At 45.5% G+C, this 16,816-nt stretch overlaps 1 long non-coding RNA gene across 1 annotated transcript in view; it reads right to left on the reverse strand.

Moving 5' to 3' along the window:
• Positions 1-3,059: 3,059 nt before the first annotated feature.
• The window catches only part of LOC134929424 (uncharacterized), a 299,479-nt gene continuing 285,722 nt past the window's right edge, over positions 3,060-16,816 (reverse strand). The window contains exon 3 of the long non-coding RNA XR_010178558.1: positions 3,060-3,238. This is a non-coding gene — a long non-coding RNA (uncharacterized LOC134929424). The remainder of the gene's footprint in view (positions 3,239-16,816) is intronic.

Below are 16,816 nucleotides of genomic sequence, written 5' to 3' on the forward strand. Positions count from 1 at the left end.
TGAATACTGTTTTAATCACTAACTGCCAATTAAAGTTACAATGATGATTATTCTTCTTTATTCCCAAATAATAAATCGTATGTCACCGTCCTAATGTGTGTTGGGTCCTTCAGGGTTGGGGTTCCTCGTCCCTCTGCACAGGGTTCCAGCAGTGAGATCCGGTCCAGGAAGTGATCCCGGGTGAAGAATCCAGGTACGTCCACTGACATCTGCACTGACCTTCCCACCTATACTTACCTGTTACATACACATGCGATCGCACACTTGCAAAAAGGATCGGTGTATGAGGATGCACCTGTATTTATTCTTCTGGACAATTCAATATAGCCCAAAATTCCGCCATGTCCTCACTGAACGTTGCCTATGTGAGAATGCCCTGTTGCAACTCGGAGGGTCATTCAGATCTGATCGCTGGGCAGCGATTTTTGCTGTCCTGCGATCAGATAGTCGCCGCCTACAGGGCGAGTGTAAATTCACTGTACAAGTGTGCGATTGCATGTGTACGCCGAGCTACTAAAATCTGTGTGTGCAGTCTCTGCACAGCCCAGGACATACTTCTACAGTGCGATCACATCAGGCTGATCGGGGCCAGAGCAAAAACGCCCATTAGCGATCAGATCTGAATGACCCTCTCAGTTACGCCCCTCAGTCGCAGATGTACATGGGACTGAAATGCGTTGTCCATACGTCCTGTTCCAGAGCATGCTCAGAGCATAAACATGTAAGTTATGCTCTGCGAATGGGCATGCATTCAGCTCTGCATCAGCTCTGCATCAGCTCCTGAGTGTAGCTACATGGCCATCGCATCAGATACTATAATTTCTCTATTGCCTTTTAGGAAATTATAGACAGCATCTGACTGGTTGCTATGTGCAACATCACCAAATCTCTGTCTTAGAAGCTTCAGTAAATTTACCCCGTAGGGGCAGAGGCGTCACCGACCCCGGTGCTGCCAACTCATAGGGGTATATTCAATTAAGGTTGAAACTGCCGTCTTGTCGAAAAGACGGCAGTTTTCGACTTTTTCTGGTCGGAAGGGGTTCCGACCTATTCAGTCCCCAGCTTTTTTATTCGACAAGTCGGGGAATTCGACTTGTAGAATAGTATGTGCATCGGCGGTATAGCTGCCGATTCACGTGCTTCTGAGGGAAATGGGGCCAAATTCGACAGGTTTTGGCCCCATTTCCGACCATCTCAGTTTGACTTAAAAAAAGTCGAACTGAGATGAGTGTCATGAGATGAGGGACCGGAGAGGGGAGAGCCGCGGGCAGACGGGGGACAGCTGCGCTACAGCACAGCACTGCAGGAGGATGTGGCACAGCCGCCACACACGGCATCGTCCACCCGGCTCCAGCAAGTGAGGTCCCGCTTGCTGGAACCCGGTGGATGCTGCCATGAGGTCTGGCGGCTGTACCACATCCTCCTGCAGCACTGCTGTCCCTCCTGTCTGCCTGCGGCTGTTCCCCGTCTCCCCTCTCCGGTCCCTCATCTCAATTCGACTTTTTTAAAGTCGAATTGAGATGGGCAATGAATAGCCCTTGTCGGATCCATTCCGACAAATGCATGTTGGAATGGATCTGACCTCAACTGAATATAACCCATAGTGGCATATCCAATTCAATAAGGTCTTTTATCTCTGGTGAGTTAAACCCCTAAGGTTGCACTTTTCCTCTCAGCCACAGGAGCTGCAAGGAAAGTCTGCATTAAAATGCACCCTCTTGGATTTAACATATGGATTACCGTGCATTGCACAAGAGTTTCCTGCGCGGGGAAAATGTAGAATAATTGTATAGCTCTTGGTATGAAGCCTGGAACTTTTCCCGCGTAAACCCAGTGCCTAATTGGATAGGCCCCATAACATTATGGACTGGCTTGTTCAAGTTGGCATTTTAGATGATAATGAAAATTTGGAGTCTTTATTGTCCAAATTCTGACACAGGTCATTGTTTATTTTGTTACACATGGACAATATCTCAGGTCCTAGCAGGAGTGAAAGCCCTACGAAGAAGTGCAAGCGACACAAGTTGCTATACAAAATATCGTTCTGTTCTGACCTGTTCTCTTTTACCTGGCTAATCATATCCTCTGCATTTTCTACTTTGTTCCCATTACTGCAACAACTTCTTTTAACAATACCCTGTTGTGTTTGTTCTTTAAATCTCTTGGAAGAGGTCTTTATAAAACAAAGAATGGTATTACTGCCAATAGCAGATTTGTTTTGTTTGCAGCAATACGATCAATAATCCATTTTCCTTCAGATGATCACCAATGACAACCAAACTAACTTGGTGTAGCCTTACAGTCACCTTTGGTATAGCCCTAGCCTCAATAAACGCTCAATTAGATTAACATGATGGCTTTTTTTATTGCAGGATCATATTGCAGATGAAAAATAAAATAGTTCTCTGAATAAGCCTAAATACATACTTGCTACATTTGTTGGCCGACCGGTCTTCTAAGATGCACACAAATACGTGGGTATGTATGCACCACATGACCAATTAGAGCTCCCTGATTGGTGTGTTTCATTAACCAATATTTTTTTTTAACTCTGCTTTATCTGTCTCTTTTTTTGCTGCCAGCCATGACCTTAGGCTTGTTACCTGATATCGGATACCTTTATCTTGCTCAGACTTCAGTCTATGTTTTACCTCTCTCCACATACTGTACCTGCAATCCTAAGTGATCTGTCCCCTTACTTGTTAGGTAATCTCTTATTATGTCTCATCCTTTTAATTATTTGCTAACACCTTTGCAAAAATAATTAAAGCGGTGCAATTACAAATATAATGATACCCTTATATCTTAATATTGAGATCAAATACAAACAATGGAAAATAAAAATAAACAAAGTTAGTGCACATGTAGGCAACTTACAGCCAGTTAATAAAGAAGAATGTATTTGACTCCAGCAATCCTCCACTATGACATTGCAGATTATATATAAAGTAACTATTTTTATTTAAGATATACCAAGCATTAAGACACAAAAATCCTATTCCGTTACTTTTATTACATTACATTGTCTATTCCATTACAGAGAAAGGTAAAGTTGTCCTTTTCATTGTTGGGGTTTAGGAACTCGGATATACACAGGATGCAGTGCACTCACCCAGCTGTTTTCTTAGCAGATAAATAGTTATATTGTTGAATTCCCAACCCAATCTTGGAGCCCAGATCATGCTACAGATCCCTATGTCATTCATAAAGACGTCTAATCCAGTAATCCGTGGGCCATCTGGAAAAAAAATCTGTAAGATTACCTTCAAAGCCTTAAGTGTGGTGGATATATAGGAGCTTGTCGACTGCTCTGAAAAACTATAGCAATAGGAAAGAGAATGAAATGGTCTGAGGTAACTCTCACTAGAGAATGTAGCTGCAGCTAGAAGAGTGTATAAAGAAGCACATGCACCAGTTTACTACACAATATGTACATACAGGTATGTGCTTAGATTGTATTATGCTATATAGTTCAGCTGTTTATTTCAATGAAAGGTCCTTGCATAAAAAGGAGTAGTTCAATGTGTAAGTAAATGTAAGATGCATCTGAGATAATTCACACATAAACTCTTAATGATATATATATATATATAAATCTATATACAGTGTGTGTGTGTGTGTGTGTGTGTGTGTGTGTGTATATATATATATATATATATAAATATACATATATATATATATATATATACACACACACACAGGGCCGGTGCTAGGGTGTTCGGCGCCCCCCTGCAAACTTTAAATTTGCGCCCTCCCATATTCATTTGGCGCCCGCCGGGAAAAGGGGTGTGGTCTCACAAGTAAGGGGCATGGCCACACAGTAGTAAAATTACGCCACAATGTAGCACAATCTTATTAATCTTATACGTAATGCCCCACCCTTAGTAGTAGCGTCCTTATACGTAATGCCCCACCCGTAGTAGTAGCGTCCTTATATGTAATGCACCCCAGTAGTAGTAGCATCCTTTTACATAATGCACCCCCAATAGTAGTATCATCCTTATACATAATGCCCCCCGAGTAGTAGTAGCAGCATTCTTATACATAATGCACCCACAGTAGTAGTAGCGTCCTTATACGTAGTGCACCCCCAGTAGTAGACGTGTCCTTATACGTAATACCCCCCAGAAGTAGTAGCGTCCTTATACGTAATGCCCTCCCGGTAATAGTAGCGTCCTTGTACATAATGCCCCCCCAGTAGTAGTAGCGTTCTTATACGTAGTGTACCCCAGTAGTAGTATCGTCCTTATACGTAATGCCCCCAGCCCCATTAGTAGTAGCGTCCTTACACGTAATGGCCCCCCCAGTAGTAGCGTTGTTACATGTAATGCCCCCCTGTAGTAATAGCGTCCTTATACGTAATGCCCCCCCCAGTAGTGGCGTCCATAGAGCGCGCGCACAGACATACCTCACACACACACAATTCACACATATATACACACACACACACACACACACACACACTTCTCTCTCACCCTCTACTTACCTAATCCAGTCTCCCTCTGTACAGCAGCCAGGTCCGTGTAGCTCCGCCCCCTTATGGATGGCCCGTTTAGCCACGCCCCCTGCCGTCCCGTGTAGCTCCGCCCCCTTCTGTCCCGAACACGGCGCTCTCACACAGATGAGATGAGGTGAAAGGAAGGAGGAGGCGTTTCATGCTGCAGGTGCCCGCTGCCAGTGCCTGTCACACAGTGACAGACACCGCAGTGGCAGCAGCAGCAGCAGGGGGGACAGGACGGCGCAGCAGGGAAGGGATGCAGAGTAGGGGAAGCGCCTATCCGTCCCAGCGCCTCCCTGCACTGCATCCCTTCGCTGAGCGGGTAGCGCCGGGCCTGCACACACACACACACGAGGATCCACTGCACTCCGCACTCGCCATTCCCAGGTGACGAGTGCACTCACGTATTCCCCACTCCTAGGTGTGTTGGTGACTGTGTGTAGTTGTGTTGATGACTGTCTAACCTTTTAAAAGCCATAAGTGTGGCAGGTAAGCTTTAAACCAGGTAGGCACATTTTCCCCTATGAGACAGCAGTAGCCAGGTACCTAAAAAAAATCTATGTGAAAGTTTATGTGATAGAGTAGGACTTGCAGTGAAATGGGGTCCCGTGGAGTGGGCCGCAAGCTTACATGCATTGTACAATTCATAAACCAAAACCCCATTGTTTATTCAGATGTATATTAAAGCATTAAGGTGAATGAAGCTGCCAAGGAGAGAGCAGGGTTCTCTGTATACTGTATGTATATTTGAGTTCAGTGGTCACAGCCCACCGCACCCCAGCCTAGGGGTGGGGAGTATGTGAGTGCACCCCTCTCCTGGGAATGGCGAGTGCAGTGGATCCCCTTATGTGTATAATAGGGTTAATTTTTAATTGGCCCATTTGTGATCATATCTCTCTCTCCTGCACCCCTAAATTCATTTACTTTTAACCTGGGTCAGCTGCTTTTTAGGTGTGTTGGTGACTGTCTGACTTTGAAAGCCAGTAGTCTGTTGGCAGGTGAGCTTTAAACCAAGTAAGCACACTTGTGTAGTTGTGTTGGTGACTGTCTTATCTTTTAAAAGCCATAAGTGTGGCAGGTAAGCGTTAAACCAGTTAAGCACATTTTCCCCTATGAGACAGCAGTAGCCATGTCCCTAAAACATCTATGTGAAAGTTTATGTGATAGAGTAGGACTTGCGGTGAAATGTGGTCCCGTGGAGTGGTCCACAAGCTTACATTTTATTACAGAAAGAGTCACTTCCTGGAGCGTGGAACGCACATGCAGCGTGACGTCCACCTCCTGTTTCTGAATACTGTGGCTTCCTTTATTACCGGAATGACTCACTTCCAGTATTTGGAACGCAAACCGCGAGGTGGAATGCACGCACACTTCTGGTGCGGCGCCCAATTCCGGTTGGCGTTTTTGAGCTTATTTACGCTCCTTACTTCAGGTTAATGATTTATAAAACATATTACAGCATCCTTGTGCTACAATGATATTGACTATATATAATATAAGGATAACACTGTTTATTTACTAGATGTGGGATCACGACTGATGTGGTTACAGAAGTGGCATCACTTCCTGTAATTAAATCAATAGGGGTATATAAGCCCCTTCAGTTGTTCCTCTCTGTATGACCTGAGGAAGGATCCAGCAGGATTGAAAAACATTGGCTAATACAGTTGGGACCACCTAGGTGTCTAGTGAGTGGGCAGTCCAGAACGCTGACACCAATTTTTGCATCCTGTGGTCATTTTTTGTGTTTGTGCTGAGTACGTACCCTCAATGCATGTATATGTTTTTTAAAACTTTTGTGAACATTTTTAATAAACTGTAACCCTTCTTTTATAGACATGGAATCCTTTTCGCTTTTTTCTTCACCATTCTGATCTCAAGTACAAAGAAAACTTGATGTGAATGTAGCAGTCCATTTCACTGTGGGTGGGGTACGCTTATCCTATCGATTATATCCTATTGATTAGATGTTCTCACCGTATGGGGAACTAAAGATACCTTTATACGCATGAATCAGCATGTTATGTGTGAGTGTGGGTATGCACTTCCATACACCCATATTAACATCATTTGGGGATTTTTAACCACTAACGGAGAAATGCTAATCCAAGGGTGGAATCCATATAAAGGTACCTTTATACGTTTATTCATCATTCCTACTGAGTGAGTATGGTACGCCATCCAGGATTCTCTGGCTTACATCCTTCAACATAAAGATTTTACATAACCACTAATTATTGGACATATTTTAAGAGACATTTATGGGACCTATGCTAATCACCATATGTTGTGGACATACTGCACTGTGATGTGTTTTATTTTTGTTTTATGTTTCTACTGAGCTTTGGTGAACCTATTCAAGGACAGGATTCAACACAAAGAAGAAACCTTCATATTTCATCCACATCACTTCCACCCCATAAGAAGGAAGTATCATTTTTATAGCGCTTGTGACTTACCTGTACCTACTCTTCTTTTTGTACTTGGAATTAGAATGGCTGCTTGGAATTGGGATGGGTGGTTGGAATTGGGGTGGCTGCTTGGAATTGGGATGGCTGCTTGGAATTGGGATGGCTGCTTGGAATTGGGATGGCTGCTTGGAATTGGGATGGGTGGTTGGAATTGGGATAGCTGCTTGGAATTGGGATGGCTGCTTGGAATTGGAATGGCTGCTTGGAATTGGGATGGCTGCTTGGAATTAGGATGGCTGCTTGGAATTGAGATGTCTGCTTGGATTTGAGATGGGTGGTTGGAAATTAGATGGCTGGTTGGAATTGAGAAGACTGCTTGGACTTGAGATGGGTGGTTGGGATTGGGATGGCTGGTTGGAATTGGGATGTCTGGTTGGAATTAGGTTGGAAGGATAATCTGGTAAGGTTCTGTAAATTGCTCAGTTTGTGGCAAAAAGCAGTTCATACATGAGCAGTTGCAACAGTGATCATGTACAGGCTTCTGGGCAAAGCAATGCACTGGGGGCCCTGTCTGTCCTCCAGCAATAGGGGTGGGGGGTGCTTTCAGCTGCAGCTTTGATGTCCCACTGGCAGTAGGGGGTGTTTTATCTTCTGCTCAGCATGTAAGACCTGGAGCAGTCATTTCTGCTAATTACTCCTTCAGTGCACAGATAGTGGGACATGGGACGGGAGGGAGAACACTGAACTGTAGAAGGGGGCATTGGGCTGAATGAAGTGGCCCTGGTACATGACTTCCAGGGTGGAAGGGGGTGTTTAATGTGCAGGGGATGGGTGGATAGTGCAGTGGGCTTAATAGTCATCATTTTCCGGTGAGAGGGCAGCTTGCTTGACTGCAGATATCTCCAGTTCCTGGAAATAGATTTCTTAGCTTTCAATGGGATACATTTTTTTTTTAAGGAGGGACTAATCAGAGTTCAGGAGCCAGAGCAATTCACCAATAAAAATATAAAACTGCATACCAGTCGGATGGAGCTGGAGCAGAGACCAGATGCTGCAAGAAACTGAAACAAGGAGAGTCCCAGATTTTGGAGTATACTCTTAGAAAAACTCTAAATTAGACAGAATCCGAGATATCTGGCTTGGAGGAGCAATTAACAGGCTCGGATGGGGACCGCTGATTTGAAGTTGTATATCTCCGCTTTTCAAATATCTGGTACTCCTGGTAAAAGGGGACTCTCATCTATCAGCCCTTATACTTCTGGGACTCTTGGGCAACTGCCCACTGAGCCTATACAAAAAGACAGCCCTGATCACATATTCTATAATTAGAGATGTGCACCGGACATTTTTCGGGTTTTGTGTTTTGGTTTTGCATTCGGTTCCGTGGTCGTGTTTTGGATTCGGACGCGTTTTTGCAAAACTTACCTTAAGAATTTTTTGTCGGATTCGGGTGCGTTTTGGATTCGGGTGTTTGTTTTTTTAAAAACCCTCAAAAACAGCTTAAATCACAGAATTTGGGGGTAATTTTGATCCTATAGTATTATTAACCTCAATAACCATAATTTCCACTCATTTCCAGTTTATTCTGAACACCTCACAATATTATTTTTAGTCCTAAAATTTGCACCGAGGTCGCTGGATGACTAAGCTAAGCGACCCAATTGGGCGGCACAAACATCTGGCCCATCTAGGAGTGGCACTGCAGTGTCAAAGAGGATGGCACTTAAAATAATAGTCCCAAAACAGCACATGATGCAAATAATAAATAAATAAAGAGGTGCAAGATGGAATTGTCCTTAGGCCCTCCCACCCACCCTTATGTTGTATAAACAGGACATACACACTTTAACAAACCCATCATTTCAGCGACAGGGTCTGCCACACGACTGTGGCTGAAATGATTGGTTGGTTTGGGCCCCCACCAAAAAAGAAGCAATCAATCTCTCCTTGCACAAACTGGCTCTACAGAGGCAAGATGTCCACCTCCTCCTCATCCTCCGATTCCTCACCCCTTTCACTGTGTACATCCCCCTCCTCACAGAGTATTAATTCGTCCCCACTGGAATCCACCATCACAGGTCCCCGTGTACTTTCTGGTGGCAATTGCTGGTAAATGTCTCCACGGAGGAATGTATTATAATTCATTTTGATGAACATCATCTTCTCCACATTTTCTGGAAGTAACCTCCTACGCCGATCGCTGACAAGGTGACCGGCTGCACTAAACACTCTTTCGGAGTACACACTGGAGGGTGGGCAACTTAGGTAAAATAAAGCCAGTTTGTGCAAGGGCCTCCAAATTGCCTCTTTTTCCTGCCAGTATACGTACGGACTCTCTGACATGCCTACAGTGATGCTGTCACTCATATAATCCTCCACCATTCTTTCAATGGTGACAGAATCATATGCATGAGACGACATGTCAGTAATCGTTTGCAGGTCCTTCAGTCCGGACCAGATGTCAGCACTTGCTCCTGCCTACCCTGTATCACCGCCAGCGGGTGGTTTTGGAAATTTGATCCTTTTCCTGACAAGTGTCTCACCAGCAGGTCTTTGAACATCTGCAGACTTGTGTCTGCCGGAAAGAGAGATACAACGTAGGCTTTAAACCTAGGATCGAACACGGTGGCCAAAATGTAGTGCTCTAATTTCATCAGATTGACCACCCGTGAATCCTGGTTAACCGAATGAAGGGCTCCATCCACAAGTCCCACATGCCTAGCGGAATCACTGTTTTAGCTCCTCCTTCAATCTCTCAAGCTGCTTCTGCAAAAGCCTGATGAGGGGAATGACCTGACGCAGGCTGGCAGTGTCTGAACTGACTTCACGTGTGGCAAGTTCAAAGGGTTGGAGAACCTTGCACAACGTTGAAATCATTCTCCACTGCGCTTGAGTCAGGTGTATTCCCCCTCCTTTGCCTATATCGTAGGCATACGTATAGGCTTGAATGGCCTTTTGCTGCTCCTCCATCCTCTGAAGCATATAGGAGGGTTGAATTTCACCTTGTTACCACCTCTTGCTTCAGCTGATGGTGGGGCATGTTCAGGAGTGTTTGCTGGTGCTCCAGTCTTCTGTACGCGGAGCCTGAATGCCGAAAGTGGCCCGCAATTCTTCGACAGCATCTCCTGCACGCCCCTGTCGGTTTTAAAAAAAATCTGCACCACCAAATTCATTGTATGTGCAAAACATGGGACGTGCTGGAATTTGCCCACATGTAATGAACGTACAATATTGGTGGCGTTGTCCGATGTCACAAATCCCCAGGAGAGTCCAATTGGGGTAAGCCAATCTGCGATGATGTTTCTCAGTTTCCGTAAGAGGTTGTCAGCTGTGTGACTCTTATGGAAAGCGGTGATACAAAGCGTAGCCTGCCTAGGAAAGAGTTGGCGTTTGCAAGATGGTGCTACTGGTGCTGCCGCTGCTGTTGTTGCTGCGGGAGGCAATACTTCTACCCAGTGGGCTGTCACAGTCATATAGTCCTTAGTCTGCCCTGCTCCACTTGTCCACATGTCCGTGGTTAAGTGGACACTGGGTACAACTGCATTTTTTAGGACACTGGTGACTCTTTTTCTGACGTCTGTGTAAATTCTCGGTATCGCCTGCCTAGAGAAATGGAACCTAGATGGTATTTGTTACCGGGGACACAGTACCTCAATCAAGTCTCTAGTTGCCTCTGAATTAACGGTGGATACCGGAACCACGTTTCTCACCGCCCAGGCTACCAAGGCCTGAGTTATCCGCTTTGCAGCAGGATGACTGCTGTGATATTTCATCTTCCTCGCAAAGGACTGTTGGACAGTCAATTGCTTACTGGAAGTAGTACAAGTGGTCTTCTGACTTCCCCTCTGGGATGACGATCGACTCCCAGCAGCAACAACAGCAGCAGCAGCGCCAGCAGCAGTAGGCGTTACACTCAAGGATGCATCGGAGGAATCCCAGGCAGGAGAGGACTCGTCAGACTTGCCAGTGACATGGCCTGCAGGACTATTGGCTTTCCTGTCTAAGGAGGAAACTGACATTAAGGGAGTTGGTGGGGTGGTTTGCAGGAGCTTGGGTACAAGAGGAAGAAGGGATTTAGTTGTCAGTGGACTGCTTCCGCTGTCACCCAAAGTTTTTGAACTTGTCAATGACTTCTGATGAATGCACTCCAGGTGACGTATAAGGGAGGATGTTCATAGGTGGTTAACGTCCTTACCCCTACTTATTACAGCTTGGCAAAGGCAACACACGGCTTGACACCTGTTGTCCGCATTTCTGTTAAAATAATTCCACATTGAAGAGGTGATTTTTTTTGTATTTTGACCAGGCATGTCAATGGTCATATTCATCCCATGGACAACAGGTGTCTCCCCGGGTTCCTGACTTAAACAAACCACCTCACCATCAGAATCCTCCTTGTCAATTTCCTCCTCAGTGCCAGCAACACCCATATCCTCATCCTGGTGTACTTCAACAGTGACATCTTCAATTTGAATATCAGGAACTGGACTGTGGGTGCTCCTTCCAGCACTTGCAGGGGGCGTGCAAATGGAGGAAGGAGCCACCTCTTCCCGTCCAGTGTTGGGAAGGTCAGGCATCGCAACCGACACAGTTGGACTCTCCTTGGGGATTTGTGATTTAGAAGAGCGCACAGTTCTTTGCTGTGCTCTTACCAGCTTAACTTTTTTCATTTTTCAAGTGGGAGGATGAGTGCTTCCATCCTCATGTGAAGCTGAACCATTAGCCATGAACATAGGCCAGGGCCTCAGCCGTTCCTTGCCACTCCGTGTCGTAAATGGCAGATTGGCAAGTTTACGCTTCTCCTGAGACGATTTTAATTTAGATTTTTGGGTCATCATTTTACTGAACTTTTGCTTTTTGGATTTTACATGCTCTCTACTATGACATTGGGCATCGGCCTTGGCAGATGACGTTGATGGCATTTCATCATCTCTGCCATGACTAGTGGCAGCAGCTTCAGTACTAGGTGGAAGTGGATCTTGATCTTTCCCTATTTTACCCTCCAAATTTTTGTTCTCCATTTTTTAATGTGTGGAATTATATGCCAGTAATATATCTGGAATTAGACGGCAGTAATCACTAGATAGATACCAGATACCACTGTGACTGGAATGATGATGACCTATGCACAGTGACAAGACACTAACACAGCACCCTACAGCAGCAAGATGCAATACAAGACACTGGACTTTTAGTCACCACAATGCAGCACTGACACTGACCAGTGATACTGAGCACTGATGAGGATACTAGAACTGACACTGGGCAGCGAGAACAGCACTGGACTACTGTGCTGCACTACTATATACTGGTCACCACAATGCAGCACTGACACTGACCAGTGACACTGAGCACTGTTCAGGATACTAGAAGTGACACGGAGCAGCAAGATACAGCAATGGGCTACTGTACTACTATATACTGGTCACCACAATGCAGCACTGACACTGACCAGTGATACTGAGCACTGATGAGGATACTAGAACTGACACTGGGCAGCGAGAACAGCACTGGACTACTGTACTGTACTACTATACACTGGTCACCACAATGAAGCACAGACACTGACCAGTGACACTGAGCACTGTTCAGGATACTAGAAGTGACACGGAGCAGCAAGATACAGCAATGGGCTACTGTACTGTACTACTATATACTGGTCACCACAATGCAGCACTGACACTGACCAGTAATACTGAGCACTGATGAGGATACTAGAACTGACACTGGGCAGCGAGAACAGCACTGAACTACTGTACTGTACTACTATACACTGGTCACCACAATGCAGCATGGACACTGACCAGTGATACTGAGCACTGTTCAGGATACTAGAAGTGACACGGAGCAGCAAGATACAGCAATGAGCTACTGTACTGTACTACTATATACTGGTCACCACAATGCAGCACTGACACTGAGCACAGATATTGAGCACTGTTCAGGATACTAGAACTGACACTGGGCAGCGAGATACAGCACTGGCCTACTGTACTGTACTACTATATTCTGGTCACCACAATGCAGCACTGACACTGACCAGTGATACTGAGCACTGATGAGGATACTAGAACTGACACTGGGCAGCGAGAACAGCACTGGACTACTGTACTGTACTACTATATACTGGTCACCACAATGCGACACTGACCAGTGACACTGAGCACTGTTCAGGATACTAGAAGTGACACGGAGCAGCAAGATACAGCAATGGGCTACTGTACTGTACTACTATATACTGGTCACCACAATGTAGCACTGACACTGTGCACAGATATTGAGCGAGCACTGATGAGGATACTGGAACTGACACGGAACAGCAATATACAGCAATGGGCTACTGTACTGTAGTACTATATACTGGTGGTCACCACAATGCAGTACTGACACTGAGCACAGATATTGAGCTTTTCAGGCAGAGAACGTAGCCACGTCCTCTCCACTCAATCTACAATGCACGAGTGAAAATGGCGGCGACGCGCGGCTCTTTATATGGAATACGAATCTCGCGAGAATCCGACAGCGGGATGATGACGTTTTGCCTCGTTCGGGTTAACCGAGCAAGGCGGGAAGAACCGAGGCTGCCTCGGACCCGTGTAAACCGCTTGAAGTTCGGGGGGGTTTGGATCTCGACGAACCGAACCCGCTCATCTCTATCTATAATACACAATATCATACTGTATATTTCAAAACCATTTGGTGCCTTACACTTCTCCTCTGGACCAATGCATTATTTTAGATGAAACTCCTCATTCCTTTGAACAGTAAAGTGTGTCTAGCCAGAGGTACGTTACTTACTTTAAGAAAATACTCTCAAAAAGTATAATAGAGCTTCCATCACTTGGAAACGTCTGGCTTTGACTCAAATAGCTGATCCTCCCTACTAAATATAGAATGTATACCGTGAAACTAATTTATTGTCACATCAGATAAATATGCACAGAGTGTGCTTTCTTACTTACTGCAGATTTATAACGGCGGCATGAGTCTAAGCCAGCAAGCTGTACATCTATACAGCTCATTGTGTCTGACCACAATTTTATGACTCAGGAGAGAACCTTCGTCTGTTTTCTCTTTTCAGTCATACACTTTGAATTCTAGAATTTATTGTTCATTACACAAGTATAGTAGCCTTATTCCATGCTTTCCTGCTTTCATGGCTTCCTCTCTGGGAGAAGCCTGGAAAGGAGACACTGCAAGAGACTTCAGGGGACGGGGTCAAGCTGTCTCGATGCTAAGCCCCATTGCGGCAAAATACTGTGATTCTTGGGTCCATGGGGAGGAGGCAGGGCTAAATTATGTGAATTTGCATCATATACTGTAGCCCTGCTCCCTCTATATGGAGCTGCAAATCATACTTGCCGACCCTCCTGGTTCGGTCAGGAGGCTCCCGAAAAAATTGGGTGGTGCTCCCGGCCCCCCAGAAAGATAGGCAAGTCTCCTGGAGCTGTCCTCTCCCCCCTCAGCCTTCCCCATCGAAAGTGTGCTGTACAGGGAGGCCGATGATGTGATTCATTCTGAATTGCATAATTGTAGCCCCGTCTCAGACTTTTCAATGCCACTAATCTGGGCATTGAATAGCAGGGGCGGGGCCATGATGATGCAATCACACGTCCACACTCCTGCACCGACTACCCATGATAAGGCCACACCCCTCCCTGTTCGGACCTGACTGCACCCTCCCTCATGGGGCTGCCAAAAAACAGGTAAGTATGCTGCAAATTCCAGGTATAATCTCCTCATCCTGCCCGCTTCACTGGGGACGGGATGCGGGAGATTGTACCACTCTTGTGTGGGTGCGGGGGACTGCCTGAAGAATCGCTAGTCTCCCGCAACGAGAGAGCATGCAAGTATTATTCTGACACTGCATAATCGTTATATTCTGTGAATTTTTCTGATGGTACTCAATGGAAGTCGGATAAAAAAATGTCGACAGATATAATGTTGACATTCATCATGAGTATGTCAACATGGTAATAATGTCATAATGTCAATGTTTACCATGTCGACACATATCTGACACATTGTTAATACAATCTGTATGAGTTGCAACTTGGAGTGTGTGGCTTTTGCTGTAACACAGGGGACATGTACCGTACCTTCCAAAGAAGACAAGTGGAGACATTGGGGGTGATTTAGTTCTGATCTCTGGGCTGCTAACTTTGCTGTCCTGCGTTCAGATAGTTGCCGACCCCAGGGGGAGTGTAAATTTACCCGTGCAAGTGTGCGATACCATGTGTATGCAGAGCTGCAAAAATCCACTGTGTGCAATCTCTGCGCAGCCCAGAACTTACTCCTAAAATGCGATGAGAACGGGCTGATCGGGGCCGGAGCTGACGTCACACACCCTCCCTGAAAATGCTTGTGCACGCCTGCGTTTTTCCGAACACTCCCAGTAAACGGTCAGTTACCACCCACAAACGACCTCTTCCTGTCAATCACCTTTGTGAACGCCCATGCAAAAGGAATTTTCGCACCATCCTGTCGCTGACTGGTGATGCCCGTTGTTGTTGTCCAACGCGCGTGCACATTGTGGTGCAAACGCATGCGAAGTTATGACCTGATCGCCCGCTGTGCGAAAAATGCACAGCAACGATCTGGTCTGAATCACCCCCCATTGCCCATAGCAACTGATCAACTTTGAGCTATTATTTATTTTATATAATGTACTTAATAAATATTAGATAGAAGGTGAGATTTGCTATGGGAAACCTCTCTACTTGTCATCTTTAAACAGTTTGATACATTTCCTGGTTTAAATCCTACTTACAAGACTCCGCTATTGCTACATAAAGGAAATATGTATATATGTGATAACAAGTATGACATCTTGAGGCATCTCGTTACGTTAAAAAAAAGACCTCTGCTAGTGCACATATGTGCAGAAAGAACTGGCCAGCAAAGCAGAAAATGTATTGTTATAGTTGCCAGTCAGTATTGCAGAGGAGCTGATGGTCGATGGTGAAATTCATCTCTTTACTGTACTAGGCATCCACAGATTCATTATGCTTGCACAGAACTGAACCACCTATGGTTTAGCCTTCAATGGTTTTCCTCGATGGTTAATACGTCAAATGACAATCCAATCCTCCAGCTTCCCCCATTACTGGCCATTGTGGGTATGGGATGTGTCCAGGGTCGGACTGGCCCACAGGGGTACAGGGGAAACCACCGGTGGGCCCCACTGCCTGAGGGCCCTTCTCCTCCTCTAGGGTTCAGGTTCCAGACTGAGCACTTGAGTTATACACTATACATAGGTTACCTTATACTGCAAAGGACTATGGAGTATTCACTACAGTACATAGCTGTTATTAATCTGGTACTTTGGGGGTCATTCCGAGTTGTTCGCTCGCTAGCAGATTTTGCACATGCTAGGCCGCCGCCCTCTGGGAGTGTATCTTAGCAGAATTGCGAACGAAAGATTAACAGAATTGCGAATAGAAAATTCTTAGCAGTTTCTGAGTAGCTCCAGACTTACTGCTACACTACGATCAGCTCAGCCCGTTTCGTTCCTGGTTTGACATCACAAACACACCCAGCGTTCGGCCAGCCACTCCCCCGTTTTTCCAGACACTCCCGCATTTTATCCTGGCACGCCTGCGTTTTTCCGCTCACTCCCTGAAAACGGTCAGTTTCCGCCCAGAAACACCCACTTCCTGTCAATCACACTCCGATCACTTCAACGATGAAAATTCGTCGTTCGGACGTGAGTAAATCTATTAAGTTTTGTGCTAAAATACTTAGCGCATTCGCACTGCGTACCATGCGCAGGCGCATTTTCGCCTTAATCGCTCCGTTGCGAAAATCGACAACGAGCGAACTCGGAATGACCCCCATTATGTATTCACTAGCAGTATTTACTATAAATATTTATCTAGGTGCCCAGACCATACAGTAATGGTTAGCC

The sequence above is a fragment of the Pseudophryne corroboree genome, chromosome 5 (genome assembly GCF_028390025.1).
Source record: "Pseudophryne corroboree isolate aPseCor3 chromosome 5, aPseCor3.hap2, whole genome shotgun sequence".
Lineage (NCBI taxonomy): Eukaryota > Metazoa > Chordata > Amphibia > Anura > Myobatrachidae > Pseudophryne > Pseudophryne corroboree.